The sequence below is a fragment of the Oncorhynchus keta genome, chromosome 5, assembly GCF_023373465.1.
Source record: "Oncorhynchus keta strain PuntledgeMale-10-30-2019 chromosome 5, Oket_V2, whole genome shotgun sequence".
NCBI lineage: Eukaryota > Metazoa > Chordata > Actinopteri > Salmoniformes > Salmonidae > Oncorhynchus > Oncorhynchus keta.
The window spans coordinates 33,990,031-34,002,899 of NC_068425.1; the positions used below are offsets into that span (position 1 = coordinate 33,990,031).

General features: G+C 46.3%; 1 protein-coding gene across 8 annotated transcripts in view; it reads left to right on the forward strand.

The window, feature by feature from the left end:
• LOC127930190 (uncharacterized) overlaps nt 1–12,869 on the forward strand; it is a 115,666-nt gene that overhangs the window by 92,994 nt on the left and 9,803 nt on the right. The window lies entirely within an intron of this gene.

Here is a 12,869-nt window from a genome sequence, read left to right on the forward strand (position 1 = left end):
TGTGTAAAGCAGTGTGTAAAGCAGCGTGTAAAGCAGTGTGTAAAGCAGGGTGTAAAACAGTGTGTAAAGCATGTGTAAAGCAGTGTGTAAAGCAGCGTGTAAAGCAGTGTGTAAAGCAGGGTGTAAAGCAATGTGTAAAGCAGGGTGTAAAGCAGTGTGTAAAGCAGTGTGTAAAGCAGTGTGTAAAGCAACGTGTAAAGCAGTGTGTAAAGCAGTGTGTAAAGCAGGGTGTAAAGCAGTGTGTAAAGCAGTGTGTAAAGCAACGTGTAAAGCAACGTGTAAAGCAGGGTGTAAAGCAGTGTGTAAAGCAGTGTGTAAAGCAGTGTGTAAAGCAGTGTGTAAAGCAGTGTGTAAAGCAACGTGTAAAGCAGGGTGTAAAGCAGGGTGTAAAACAGTGTGTAAAGCAGCGTGTAAAGCAACGTGTAAAGCAGTGTGTAAAGCAATGTGTAAAGCAGTGTGTAAAGCAGTGTGTAAAGCAATGTGTGTAAAGCATCATGTAAAGCAGTGTGTAAAGCAACATGTAAAGCAGTGTGTAAAGCAGTGTGTAAAGCAGTGTGTAAAGCAGGGTGTAAAGCAACATGTAAAGCAGTGTGTAAAGCAACATGTAAAGCAACATGTAAAGCAGTGTGTAAAGCAGGGTGTAAAGCAGCATGTAAAGCAACATGTAAAGCAACATGTAAAGCAGTGTGTAAAGCAGTGTGTAAAGCAGCATGTAAAGCAACATGTAAAGCAACATGTAAAGCAGTGTGTAAAGCAGGGTGTAAAGCAACATGTAAAGCAGTGTGTAAAGCAGTGTGTAAAGCAGTGTGTAAAGCAGGGTGTAAAGCAACATGTAAAGCAGTGTGTAAAGCAGTGTGCGAAGCAGTGTGTAGACTTCATGGTGTCATAATTTAGTGCACTAACATTTCAGTTGCATTTGCAGTTCAAAACATATTTGAAACAGATTAAGCCTTATTCTGGACTAAAAAACATTTTCAATGGAGATCCTCCTTTGATCTTGCTTTTTTATTGCAGGACTGTATCCGGGAAACAGGCCCAGAGTTCTTTGACTGGTCCTTTCATGACAGTGGCCCAATCTAGACTATTCCCTCTCTGTTGCTCCTCTCCTGTGTAGATGTGCTGGGCATCTGCCTCTGCAACCAGCACCAATGTACTGCTAATAGTATAGCTTCCTTCACTGTCCCTGCTCCCTTACTGACCTCTGTAACCAGCACCAATGTACTGCTAACAGTATAGCTTCCTTAACTGCCCCTGCTCCCTTACTGACCTCTGTAACCAGCACCAATGTACTGCTAACAGTATAGCTTCCTTCACTGCCCCTGCTCCCTTACTGACCTCTGTAACCAGCACCAATGTACTGCTAACAGTATAGCTTCCTTCATTGTCCCTGCTCCCTTACTGACCTCTGTAACCAGCACCAATGTACTGCTAACAGTATAGCTTCCTTAACTGCCCCTGCTCCCTTACTGACCTCTGTAACCAGCACCAATGTACTGCTAACAGTATAGCTTCCTTCATTGTCCCTGCTCCCTTACTGACCTCTGTAACCAGGACCAATGTACTGCTAACAGTATAGCTTCCTTCATTGTCCCTGCTCCCTTACTGACCTCTGTAACCAGCACCAATGTACTGCTAACAGTATAGCTTCCTTCACTGCCCCTGCTCCCTTACTGACCTCTGTAACCAGCACCAATGTACTGCTAACAGTATAGCTTCCTTCACTGTCCCTGCTCCCTTACTGACCTCTGTAACCAGCACCAATGTACTGCTAACAGTATAGCTTCCTTCACTGCCCCTGCTCCCTTACTGACCTCTGTAACCAGCACCAATGTACTGCTAACAGTATAGCTTCCTTCACTGCCCCTGCTCCCTTACTGACCTCTGTGACCAGCACCAATGTACTGCTAACAGTATAGCTTCCTTCACTGTCCCTGCTCTCCTGTACTCCCTGTTCACCCACGACTGCTGGCCACGCACGCTCCAACTTAATCATCAAGTTTGCGGACGACACAACAGTGGTAGGCTTGATTACCAACAACGACGAGACGGCCTACAGGGAGGAGGTGAGGGCCCTCGGAGTGTGGTGTCAGGAAAATAACCTCACACTCAACGTCAACAAAACTAAGGAGATGATTGTGGACTTCAGGAAACAGCAGAGGGAACACCCCCCTATCCACATCGATGGAACAGTAGTGGAGAGGGTAGCTAGTTTTAAGTTCCTCGGCATACACATCACAGACAAACTGAATTGGTCCACTCACACTGACAGCATCGTGAAGAAGGCGCAGCAGCGCCTATTCAACCTCAGGAGGCTGAAGAAATTCGGCTTGTCACCAAAAGCACTCACAAACTTCTACAGATGCACAATCGAGAGCATCCTGGCGGGCTGTATCACCGCCTGGTACGGCAACTGCTCCGCCCTCAACCGTAAGGCTCTCCAGAGGGTAGTGAGGACTGCACAACGCATCACCGGGGGCAAACTACCTGCCCTCCAGGACACCTACACCACCCGTTGTTACAGGAAGGCCATAAAGATCATCAAGGACATCAACCACCCGAACCACTGCCTGTTCACCCCGCTATCATCCAGAAGGCGAGGTCAGTACAGGTGCATCAAAGCTGGGACCGAGAGACTGAAAAACAGCTTCTATCTCAAGGCCATCAGACTGTTAAACAGCCACCACTAACAGTGTGAGTGGCTGCTGCCAACACACTGTCATTGACACTGACCCAACTCCAGCCATTTTAATAATGGGAATTGATGGGAATTATGTAAATATATCACTAGCCACTTTAAACAATGCTACCTTATATAATGTTACTTACCCTACATTATTCATCTCATATGCATATGTATATACTGTACTCTACATCATCGACTGCATCCTTATGTAACACATGTATCACTAGCCACTTTAACTATGCCACTTTGTTTACTTTGTCTACACACTCATCTCATATGTATATACTGTACTCGATACCATCTACTGTATGCTGCTCTGTACCATCACTCATTCATATATCCTTATGTACATATTCCTTATCCCCTTACACTGTGTATAAGACAGTAGTTTTGGAATTGTTAGTTAGATTACTTGTTGGTTATCACTGCATTGTCGGAACTAGAAGCACAAGCATTTCGCTACACTCGCATTTAACATCTGCTAACCATGTGTATGTGACAAATAAAATTTGATTTGATTTTGATTTGATTTGATTTGATTTGCTCCCTTACTGACCTCTGTAACCAGCACCAATGTACTGCTAACAGTATAGCTTCCTTCATTGCCCCTGCTCCCTTACTGACCTCTGCAACCAGCACCAATGTACTGCTAACAGCAAATCAAATCAAATCAAATCAAATTGTATTGGTCACATACACGTGTTTAGCAGATGTTATTGTGGGTGTAGAGAAATGCTTGTGCTTCAAGCTCCGACAGTGCAGAAATATCTAACAAGTAATATCTAACGAATTACACAACATAAACCCAATACACACAAATCTAAAGAATGAATTCAGACTATATACATATATGGACGAGCGATGTCAGAGCGGCATGGACGAAGATACACTAGAATAGTCGAGAATACAGTATATACATTTGAGATGGGTAATGCAAGACATGTAAAAATTATTAAAGTGACCAGTGTTCCATTTCTTAAAGTGGCCAGTGATTTCTAGTCTATATCTATAGGCAGCAGCCTCTAATGTGCTAGTGATGGCTGTTTAACAGTCTGATGGTCTTGAGATAGAGGCTGTTTTTCAGTCTCTCGGTCCCAGCTTTGATGCACCTGTACTGACCTCGCCTTCTGTATGACAATGGGGTGAACAGGCAGTGGCTCAGGTGGTTGATGTCCTTGATGATCTTTTTGTCCTTCCTGTGACACTGGGTGCTGTAGGTGTCCTAGAGGGCAGGTAGTTTGCCCCCGGTAATGTGTTGGGCAGATCACACAACACACTGGAGAGCCTTGTGGTTGCGGGCAGTACAGGTGCCATACTAGGTGGTGATACAGCCTGACAGGATGCTCTCAATTGTGCATCTGTAAAAGTTTGTGAGGGTTTTTGGTGTGAAGCCAAATGTTTTTAGCCTCCTGAGGCTAACGAGGATCTGTTGCACCTTCTTCACCACATTGTCTGTGTGGGTGGTCCATTTCAGTTTGTTAGTGATGTGTACACCAAGGAACTTGAAGCTTTTCACCTTCTCAACTATGGTCCCGTCGATGTGGATAAGGGGTGCACCCTCTGCTGTTTCCTGGCGTCCACAATGATTTTTGACGTTAAGTGAGAGGTTGTGAGCCCTCACCTCTTCCCTGTAGGCTGTCTCGTCATCGTTGATAATCAAACCTACTACTGATGTGTCATCTGAAACTTGATGATTGAGTTGGAGACGTGCTTAGCCACCCAGTCATGGATGAACAGGGAGTACAGGAGGGGGCTGAGCACACACCCTTGTTGGGCCCCAGTGTTGAGGATCAGCGAAGTGGAGGTGTTGTTTCCTACCATCTGGGGTGGCCCGTCAGGATATCCAGGACCCAGTTGCACAGGGCGGGCTTCAGACCCAGGTCCTCAAACTTAATGATGAGCATGGAGGGTACTATGGTGTTAAATGCTGAGCTATAAAACAGCGGTAGTCAATGAACAGCATTCTTACATACACTACCGGTCAAACGTTTTAGGACACCTACTCATTCAAGGGTTTTTCTTTATTTGTACTATTTTCTACATTGTAGAATAATAGTGAAGACATCAAAACTATGAATTAACAAATATGGAATCATGTAGTATTTGAGATTCAAATAGCCACCGTTTACCATGATGACAGCTTTGCAAACTCTTGGCCTTCTCTCAACCAGCTTAATCTGGAATGCTTTTCCAACAGTCTTGAAGGAGTTTCCACATATGCTGAGCACTTGTCGGCTGCTTCTCCTTCACTCTGTGGTCCGACTCATCCCAAAGCATCTCAATTTGGTTGAGGTCGGGGGATTGTGGAGGCTGGGTCATCTGATGCAGCACTCCATCACTCTCCTTCTTGGTCAAATAGCCCTTACGCAGCCTGCAGGTGTTGGGTCACTGTCCTGCTGAAAAACTAATTATAGTCCCAATAAGCCCAAACCAGATGGGATGGCGTATATCTGCAGAATGCTGTGGTAGCCATGCTGGTTAAGTGTGCCTTGAATTAATTCTAAATAAATCACAGACAGTGTCACCCACAAAGCACCCCCTCACCATAACACCTCCTCCTCCATGCTTTACGGTGGGAACCACACATGCGGAGATCATCTGTTCACCTACTCTGCATCTCACAAAGACACGGCAGTTAGACCCAAAAATCTCACATTTGGACTCCAGACCAAAACACACATTTCCACTGGTCTAATGTTTATTGCTCGTGTTTCTTGGCCCAAGCAAGTCTCTTCTAATTATTGGTAGTGGTTTCTTTGCAGCAATTTGACCATGAAGACCTGATTCACACATTCTCCTATAAACAGTTGATGTTGAGATGTGTCTGTTACTTGGACTCTGTAAAGCATTTATTTGGGCTGCCGTTTCTGAGTCTGGTAACTCTAATGAACTTATTATCTGCAGCAGTGGTAACTTTGGGTGGTCCATTTCTGTGGCGGTCCTCATGAGAGCCAGTTTCATCACAGCGCTTGATAGTTTTGCGACTGAACTTGAAACGTTTTGAAGTTCTTGACATTTTCCGTATTGACTGACCTTCATGTCTTAAAGAAATGAATGACTGTCATTTCTCTTTGCTTATTTCAGCTGTTCTTTCCATAATATGGACTTGGTCTTTTACCAAATAAGGCTTTCTTCTGTAAAGACCCCCTACCTTGTTACAACACAACTGATTGGCTCAAACACATTAAGAAGGAAAGATATTCCACAAATGAACGTTTAAGTAGGCACACCTGTTAATTGAAATGGATTCCAGGTGACTACCTCATGAAGCTGGTTGAGAGAATGCCAAGAGGGTGCAAAGCTGTCATCAAGGCAAAGGGTAGCTATTTGAAGAATCTCAAATATAAAATGCATATGATTTGTTCAACACTGTTTTGGTTATTACATGATTCCATATGTATTATTTTATAGTTTATATCGTCACTATTATTCGACAACGTAAAGAAAAACCCTTGAATGAGCAGGTGTTCTAAAACTTTTGACCGGTAGTGTAGGTATTCCTCTTGTCCAGATGGGATAGGGCAGTTTGCAGAGTGATTGAGATTGATCCTTGACTAGTCTGTCAAAGCTCCTCATGAGGACAGAGGTGAGTGATGCGGGGCCATTTAGTCATTTAGTTCAGTTACCTTTGCCTTTGCCTTTGTGGGCCAAGCATGGCATCAGGAAGCCTAGTGGTTAGAGTGTTGAACTAGTAACCGAAAGGTTGGAAGATCGAATCCCTGAGCTGACAAGGTAAAAATCTGTTGTTCTGACCCTGAACAAGGCAGAAAACCCACTGTTCCGAGGCCGTCATTGAAAATAAGAATTTGTTCTAATAACGTTTTTCTAAACCAATCAGTTCTCCACATTGATTCAACGTCATCACATAGGTTTTTGGGGTTGAAATGACGTGGAAACCACTTTGATTCAACCAGTTTTTGCCTCGTGGGTAGCAATTCAGTGACCCGACTTCTCTCTCCCTCTCCAGAATTCAGCCCCTGTCTGAGGCCCTGGGGGATCTCTACAAGCAGTTCAACTCTCTAAAGGATGAGCTGGGAAGCCTCAGCTCCAAGTTCGACAGGATGGAGGGCTTCGTAGATGACCTGCAGGCTGGGAAACTCCCCCGGCCCCCTGTGTGGACCCCTCCTCAACGCCTCATACGGAGGGTCACTCCCCGGCCTCCGCTGAGGATGCCACTGAGGGCAGAGATGAGGGAACCGTTAAGAGGAGAGGTGAGGGCACCACCAAGGGCACAGATAAGGGTACAGATGAGGACTCCAGACCGAGAAAACAGCACGCGTTCAGGATCCACAGGGACTAGAGGAAGGAGGGTCCCTAGGCCTTAGTCAATGATTGACAGGTGTACTGTACAAACGATAAACATTAAACTCATCTAGTGTGGATGCTCACCAATGTTTTATACTTTATCATTATAGCTATCGTCCTTAGTCTCAACAACATCACCACTCCTCTCTGAACCAGGTCAACACAGAATTGATGATAGTGTACTGTATCTCTGTTGTCAGTACAAAGCTAACTTTCAATAACATTATCATTTATGATTGATGACTTGTGTTGATGTGTGATGGACATAATGTAGTCTAGAAATGTTCTTATCATTGTATTCATCATCTCATATTATAATAAGTGTATCCATACACAATATGTCTGTGTGTAGTGTCTGTAAATACTAGGGGTGAAACGGTTCACAAAACTCACTGTTCGATACGATACGGTACAGTGGTGTCACGGTTCGATACGGTACAGTGGTGTCACGGTTCGATACGGTACAGTGGTGTCACGGTTCGGTACGATACAGTGGTGTCACGGTTCGATACGGTACAGTGGTGTCACGGTTCGATACGGTACAGTGGTGTCACGGTTCGATACGGTACAGTGGTGTCACGGTTCGATACGGTACAGTGGTGTCACGGTTCGATACGGTACAGTGGTGTGGTACAGTGGTGTCACGGTACAGTGGTGTCACGGTTGGTGCGGTACAGTGGTGTCACGGTTGTGCGATACAGTGGTGTCACGGTTCGATACGGTACAGTGGTGTCACGGTTCGCGGTACAGTGGTGTCACGGTTTGCGGTACAGTGGTGTCACGGTTCGATGCGATACAGTGGTGTCGGTTCGATACGGTACAGTGGTGTCACGGTTCGACGGTACAGTGGTGTCACGGTTTACGGTTCGGTACAGTGGTGTCACGGTTCGATACGGTACAGTGGTGTCACGGTTCGGTTCGGATACGGTACAGTGGTGTCACGGTTCGATACGGTACAGTGGTGTCACGGTTCGATACGGTACAGTGGTGTCACGGTTCGATACGGTACAGTGGTGTCACGGTTCGTACGGTACGTCACGGTTCGATACGGTACAGTGGTGTCACGGTTCGATACGGTACAGTGGTGTCACGGTCACAGTGGTGGTTCGATACGGATACAGTGGTGTCACGGTTCGATACGGTACAGTGGTGTCACGGTTTGCGCGGTACAGTGGTGTCACGGTTCGATGCGGTACAGTGGTGTCACGGTTCGATACGGTACAGTGGTGTCACGGTTCGATAGTGGTGTACGGTACAGTGGTGTCACGGTTCGATACGGTACAGTGGTGTCACGGTTTCGGACAGTGGTGTCACGGTTACGGTACAGTGGTGTCACGGTTCGATACGGTACAGTGGTGTCACGGTTCGGAGTGGTGTCACGGGTACAGTGGTGTCACGGTTCGATACGGTACAGTGGTGTGGTGTCACGGTACAGTGGTGTCACGGTTCGATGCGATACAGTGGTGTCACGGTTCGGAACGATGCGGTACAGTGGTGTCACGGTTCGGATGCGATACAGTGGTGTCACGGTTCGATACGGTACACGGTACAGTGGTGTCACGGTTCGATACGGTACAGTGGTGTCACGGTTCGATACACGGTACAGTGGTGTGGTTGTACGGTACAGTGGTGTCACGGTTTCGGTACAGTGGTGTCACGGTTCGATACGGTACAGTGGTGTCACGGGTACGGTACAGTGGTGTCACGGTTCGATACGGTACAGTGGTGTCACGGTTCGAGTGGTGTCACGGTTCGACGGTACAGTGGTGTCACGGTTCGATACGGTACAGTGGTGTCACGGTTCGATACGGTACAGTGGTGTCACGGTTCGTACGGTACAGTGGTGTCACGGTACAGTGGTGTCACGGTTCGATACGGTACAGTGGTGTCACGGTTCGATACGGTACAGTGGTGTCACGGTTTACGGTACAGTGGTGTCACGATGCGGTACAGTGGTGTCACGGTTCGATACGGTACAGTGGTGTCACGGTTCGATGCGGTACAGTGGTTCGGATACGGTACAGTGGTGTCACGGTTGATACGGTACAGTGGTGTCACGGTACAGTGGTGTCACGGTTCGATACGGTACAGTGGTGTCACGGTTCGATACGGTACAGTGGTGTCACGGTTCGATACGGTACAGTGGTGTCACGGTTGATGCGGTACAGTGGTCGGTTCGACACGGTCACGGTTCGATACGGTGGTGTCACGGTTCGATACGGTACAGTGGTGTCACGGTTCGGTACAGTGGTGTCACGGTTCGATGCGGTACAGTGGGTACAGTGGTGTCACGGTTCGATACGGTACAGTGGTGTCACGGTTCGAGTGGTGTCACGGTACAGTGGTGTCACGGTTCGATACGGTACAGTGGTGTCACGGTTCGGTACACGGGATACGGTACAGTGGTGTCACGGTTCGACGGTACAGTGGTGTCACGGTTCGATACGGTACAGTGGTGTCACGGTTCGATACGGTACAGTGGTGTCACGGTTCGATACGGTACAGTGGTGTCACGGTTTACGGTACAGTGGTGTCACGGTTCGATGCGGTACAGTGGTGTCACGGTTCGATACGGTACAGTGGTGTCACGGTTCGACGGTACAGTGGTGTCACGGTTGGTACGGTCGGTTCGATACGGTACAGTGGTGTCACGGTTCGATACGGTACAGTGGTGTCACGGTTCGATACGGTACAGTGGTGTCACGGTTCGATACGGTACAGTGGTGTCACGGTTCGATACGGTACAGTGGTGTCACGGTTCGGAACGATACAGTGGTGTCACGGTTCGATACGGTACAGTGGTGTCACGGTTCGATACGGTACAGTGGTGTCACGGTTCGGTACGGTACAGTGGTGTCACGGTTCGGTTTCAATACAACAACAAAATAAATGTCATTTTGTATTTCGATTTTCCATGTATTATAATAGTAAACAGGGCAGCTTGAATTCCCAGGAGCAGATGGAAACAAAGGGACAACAAAAACCAGCAGTGCCTGTCAACAACAGTGTGTAGTCCAGCAGCATACATCAACATTAAGTCACATAGCAGTGCCTGTCAACAACAGTGTGTAGTCCAGCAGCATACATCAACATTAAGTCACACAGCAGTGCCTGTCAACAACAGTGTGTAGTCCAGCAGCATACATCAACATTAAGTCACATAGCAGTGCCTGTCAACAACAGTGTGTAGTCCAGCAGCATACATCAACATTAAGTCACATAGCAGTGCCTGTCAACAACAGTGTGTAGTCCAGCAGCATACATCAACATTAAGTCACATAGCAGTGCCTGTCAACAACAGTGTGTAGTCCAGCAGCATACATCAACATTAAGTCACATAGCAGTGCCTGTCAACAACAGTGTGTAGTCCAGCAGCATACATCAACATTAAGTCACAGCAGTGCCTGTCAACAACAGTGTGTAGTCCAGCAGCATACATCAACATTAAGTCACATAGCAGTGCCTGTCAACAACAGTGTGTAGTCCAGCAGCATACATCAACATTAAGTCACACAGCAGTGCCTGTCAACAACAGTGTGTAGTCCAGCAGCATACATCAACATTAAGTCACACAGCAGTGCCTGTCAACAACAGTGTGTAGTCCAGCAGCATACATCAACATTAAGTCACACAGCAGTGCCTGTCAACAACAGTGTGTAGTCCAGCAGCATACATCAACATTAAGTCACACAGCAGTGCCTGTCAACAACAGTGTGTAGTCCAGCAGCATACATCAACATTAAGTCACATAGCAGTGCCTGTCAACAACAGTGTGTAGTCCAGCAGCATACATCAACATTAAGTCACATAGCAGTGCCTGTCAACAACAGTGTGTAGTCCAGCAGCATACATCAACATTAAGTCACACAGCAGTGCCTGTCAACAACAGTGTGTAGTCCAGCAGCATACATCAACATTAAGTCACACAGCAGTGCCTGTCAACAACAGTGTGTAGTCCAGCAGCATACATCAACATTAAATCACATAGCAGTGCCTGTCAACAACAGTGTGTAGTCCAGCAGCATACATCAACATTAAGTCACACAGCAGTGCCTGTCAACAACAGTGTGTAGTCCAGCAGCATACATCAACATTAAGTCACATAGCAGTGCCTGTCAACAACAGTGTGTAGTCCAGCAGCATACATCAACATTAAGTCACACAGCAGTGCCTGTCAACAACAGTGTGTAGTCCAGCAGCATACATCAACATTAAGTCACATAGCAGTGCCTTAAACACAATAGGACCCCTTGAGGCTGGTTACTTGAAAAAAAGAAGATGAAGAAGATTAGTCTATCTACATTATCTTCAGTGAACACAGATCGACTTGCTGTGACAATGTCAGCCGCTGTGGAGAATACCCTCTCGCTAGGGACAGAGGTCCCAGGCACAGCCAGGTAGCACCTTGCTAACATGGCAACATGAGGGTATATTAACGCTTTGGTCTTCCACCATGTAAGTGGATCAGCATCCAGGGGAATACAGTCCACTTCCCTGTATGAGGTCACCTCCCCCTCTATGACCTTGACCTTTGACCTGGTTCCCTGCTCCTGGGTCCTGAACAAATCCCCAGAAAGCTCAGCCACGGCAGACTTGTTTTCTGGAGGAGAACCCCTGTCGCCTGCCGTCTCTGGAGAGGGGTTGGCTCCTGTGGCATCTGTGGCTTGGCCCTGCAGAATTAAATTAGATGAAAATGACTTTCTCTGGGACTTGAACCGGGGCTCCAAAGCGGTGCTCTTGTGTGAGAATTCTTGGACACTAGGGTCATCATATCTAGGCTCCAGGTTAACTCTGATAGCAGTCTTCACATCCCTTACCGCGGGTTCATCTTCATCATGCCACCATTGATTCCAGGATCATTGTTGTCATCGGCAGGACCATGGAAACTGATGGAAGGCTCTCAGTGCATATCAGTGTTGTGTTTTGAGAGGTTTTACACCTCTGCAAGTCTTGTGTCATTTTCAGACAAAGTCACAATATCTTTGACATTCTCCGTCACAGGTTGATCAGTCAGTGTAGAAAACACTGCAGCTTTCTGCTCAAGGTTTCTCTCAACCCTCTGCCGCTATCGCTGCGTTGATTTCTTTAGCCCTACCGGAGTCAGCTGGATATTGTTGCCCTGGCTCACCAATGCTTGCCATGTTGCTCCTTTGCATTTAACTAACTGCTAATTCTTTCATAAGCTACTAGCTGCTACGACGACCTCTCAGCTCTGTTCTTGCTGGAGTGAAATAACTAATCAGCTACGAGACTAAACAACTTTATTTTTTAAGCAAACTTTATTGCTATGTTGTTATTTTCCCCACATTAATTTATACACCATTGGTTTATTTTTTATAATGAAATATATAAATATATATATATTCCTAGCTATAATATATGATGAATGTATTGTTCGGTTCACAGTGCGTACTGGACCCCGTGCACCGTGGACCCTGTACCGAACGGTTCAATATGAATACACCTACCGTTTCACCCCTAGTAAATAGTGAAAATACAGAGTAAGGTACTACAGGACTACTTTACAAATATACTGTTGAAATTACAACTCTTTGCTCTTTCTGTCTGCTGGCAAATATACTCATGAACAAGCCATGCCTCAATTATCTCAACTTGAAAATCCATCTTTATTCTGTCTCCTCCCCTTCATCTACGCTGATTGAAGTTGATTTAACAGGTGACATCATAGCTTTCACCTGGATTCACCTGGTCAGTCTGTGTCATGGAAAGAGCAGATGTTCCTAATGATTTATTCCCTCAGTATACACTGTTGAAAAACAGCTGTTTGAGCCACAAGGTGGCAGCATATTACAATATGTTTCTCTCTTCTCTTTCCACATGCTGGCAAAGTATTAATGACTAAAATGGTATTGTACATCGT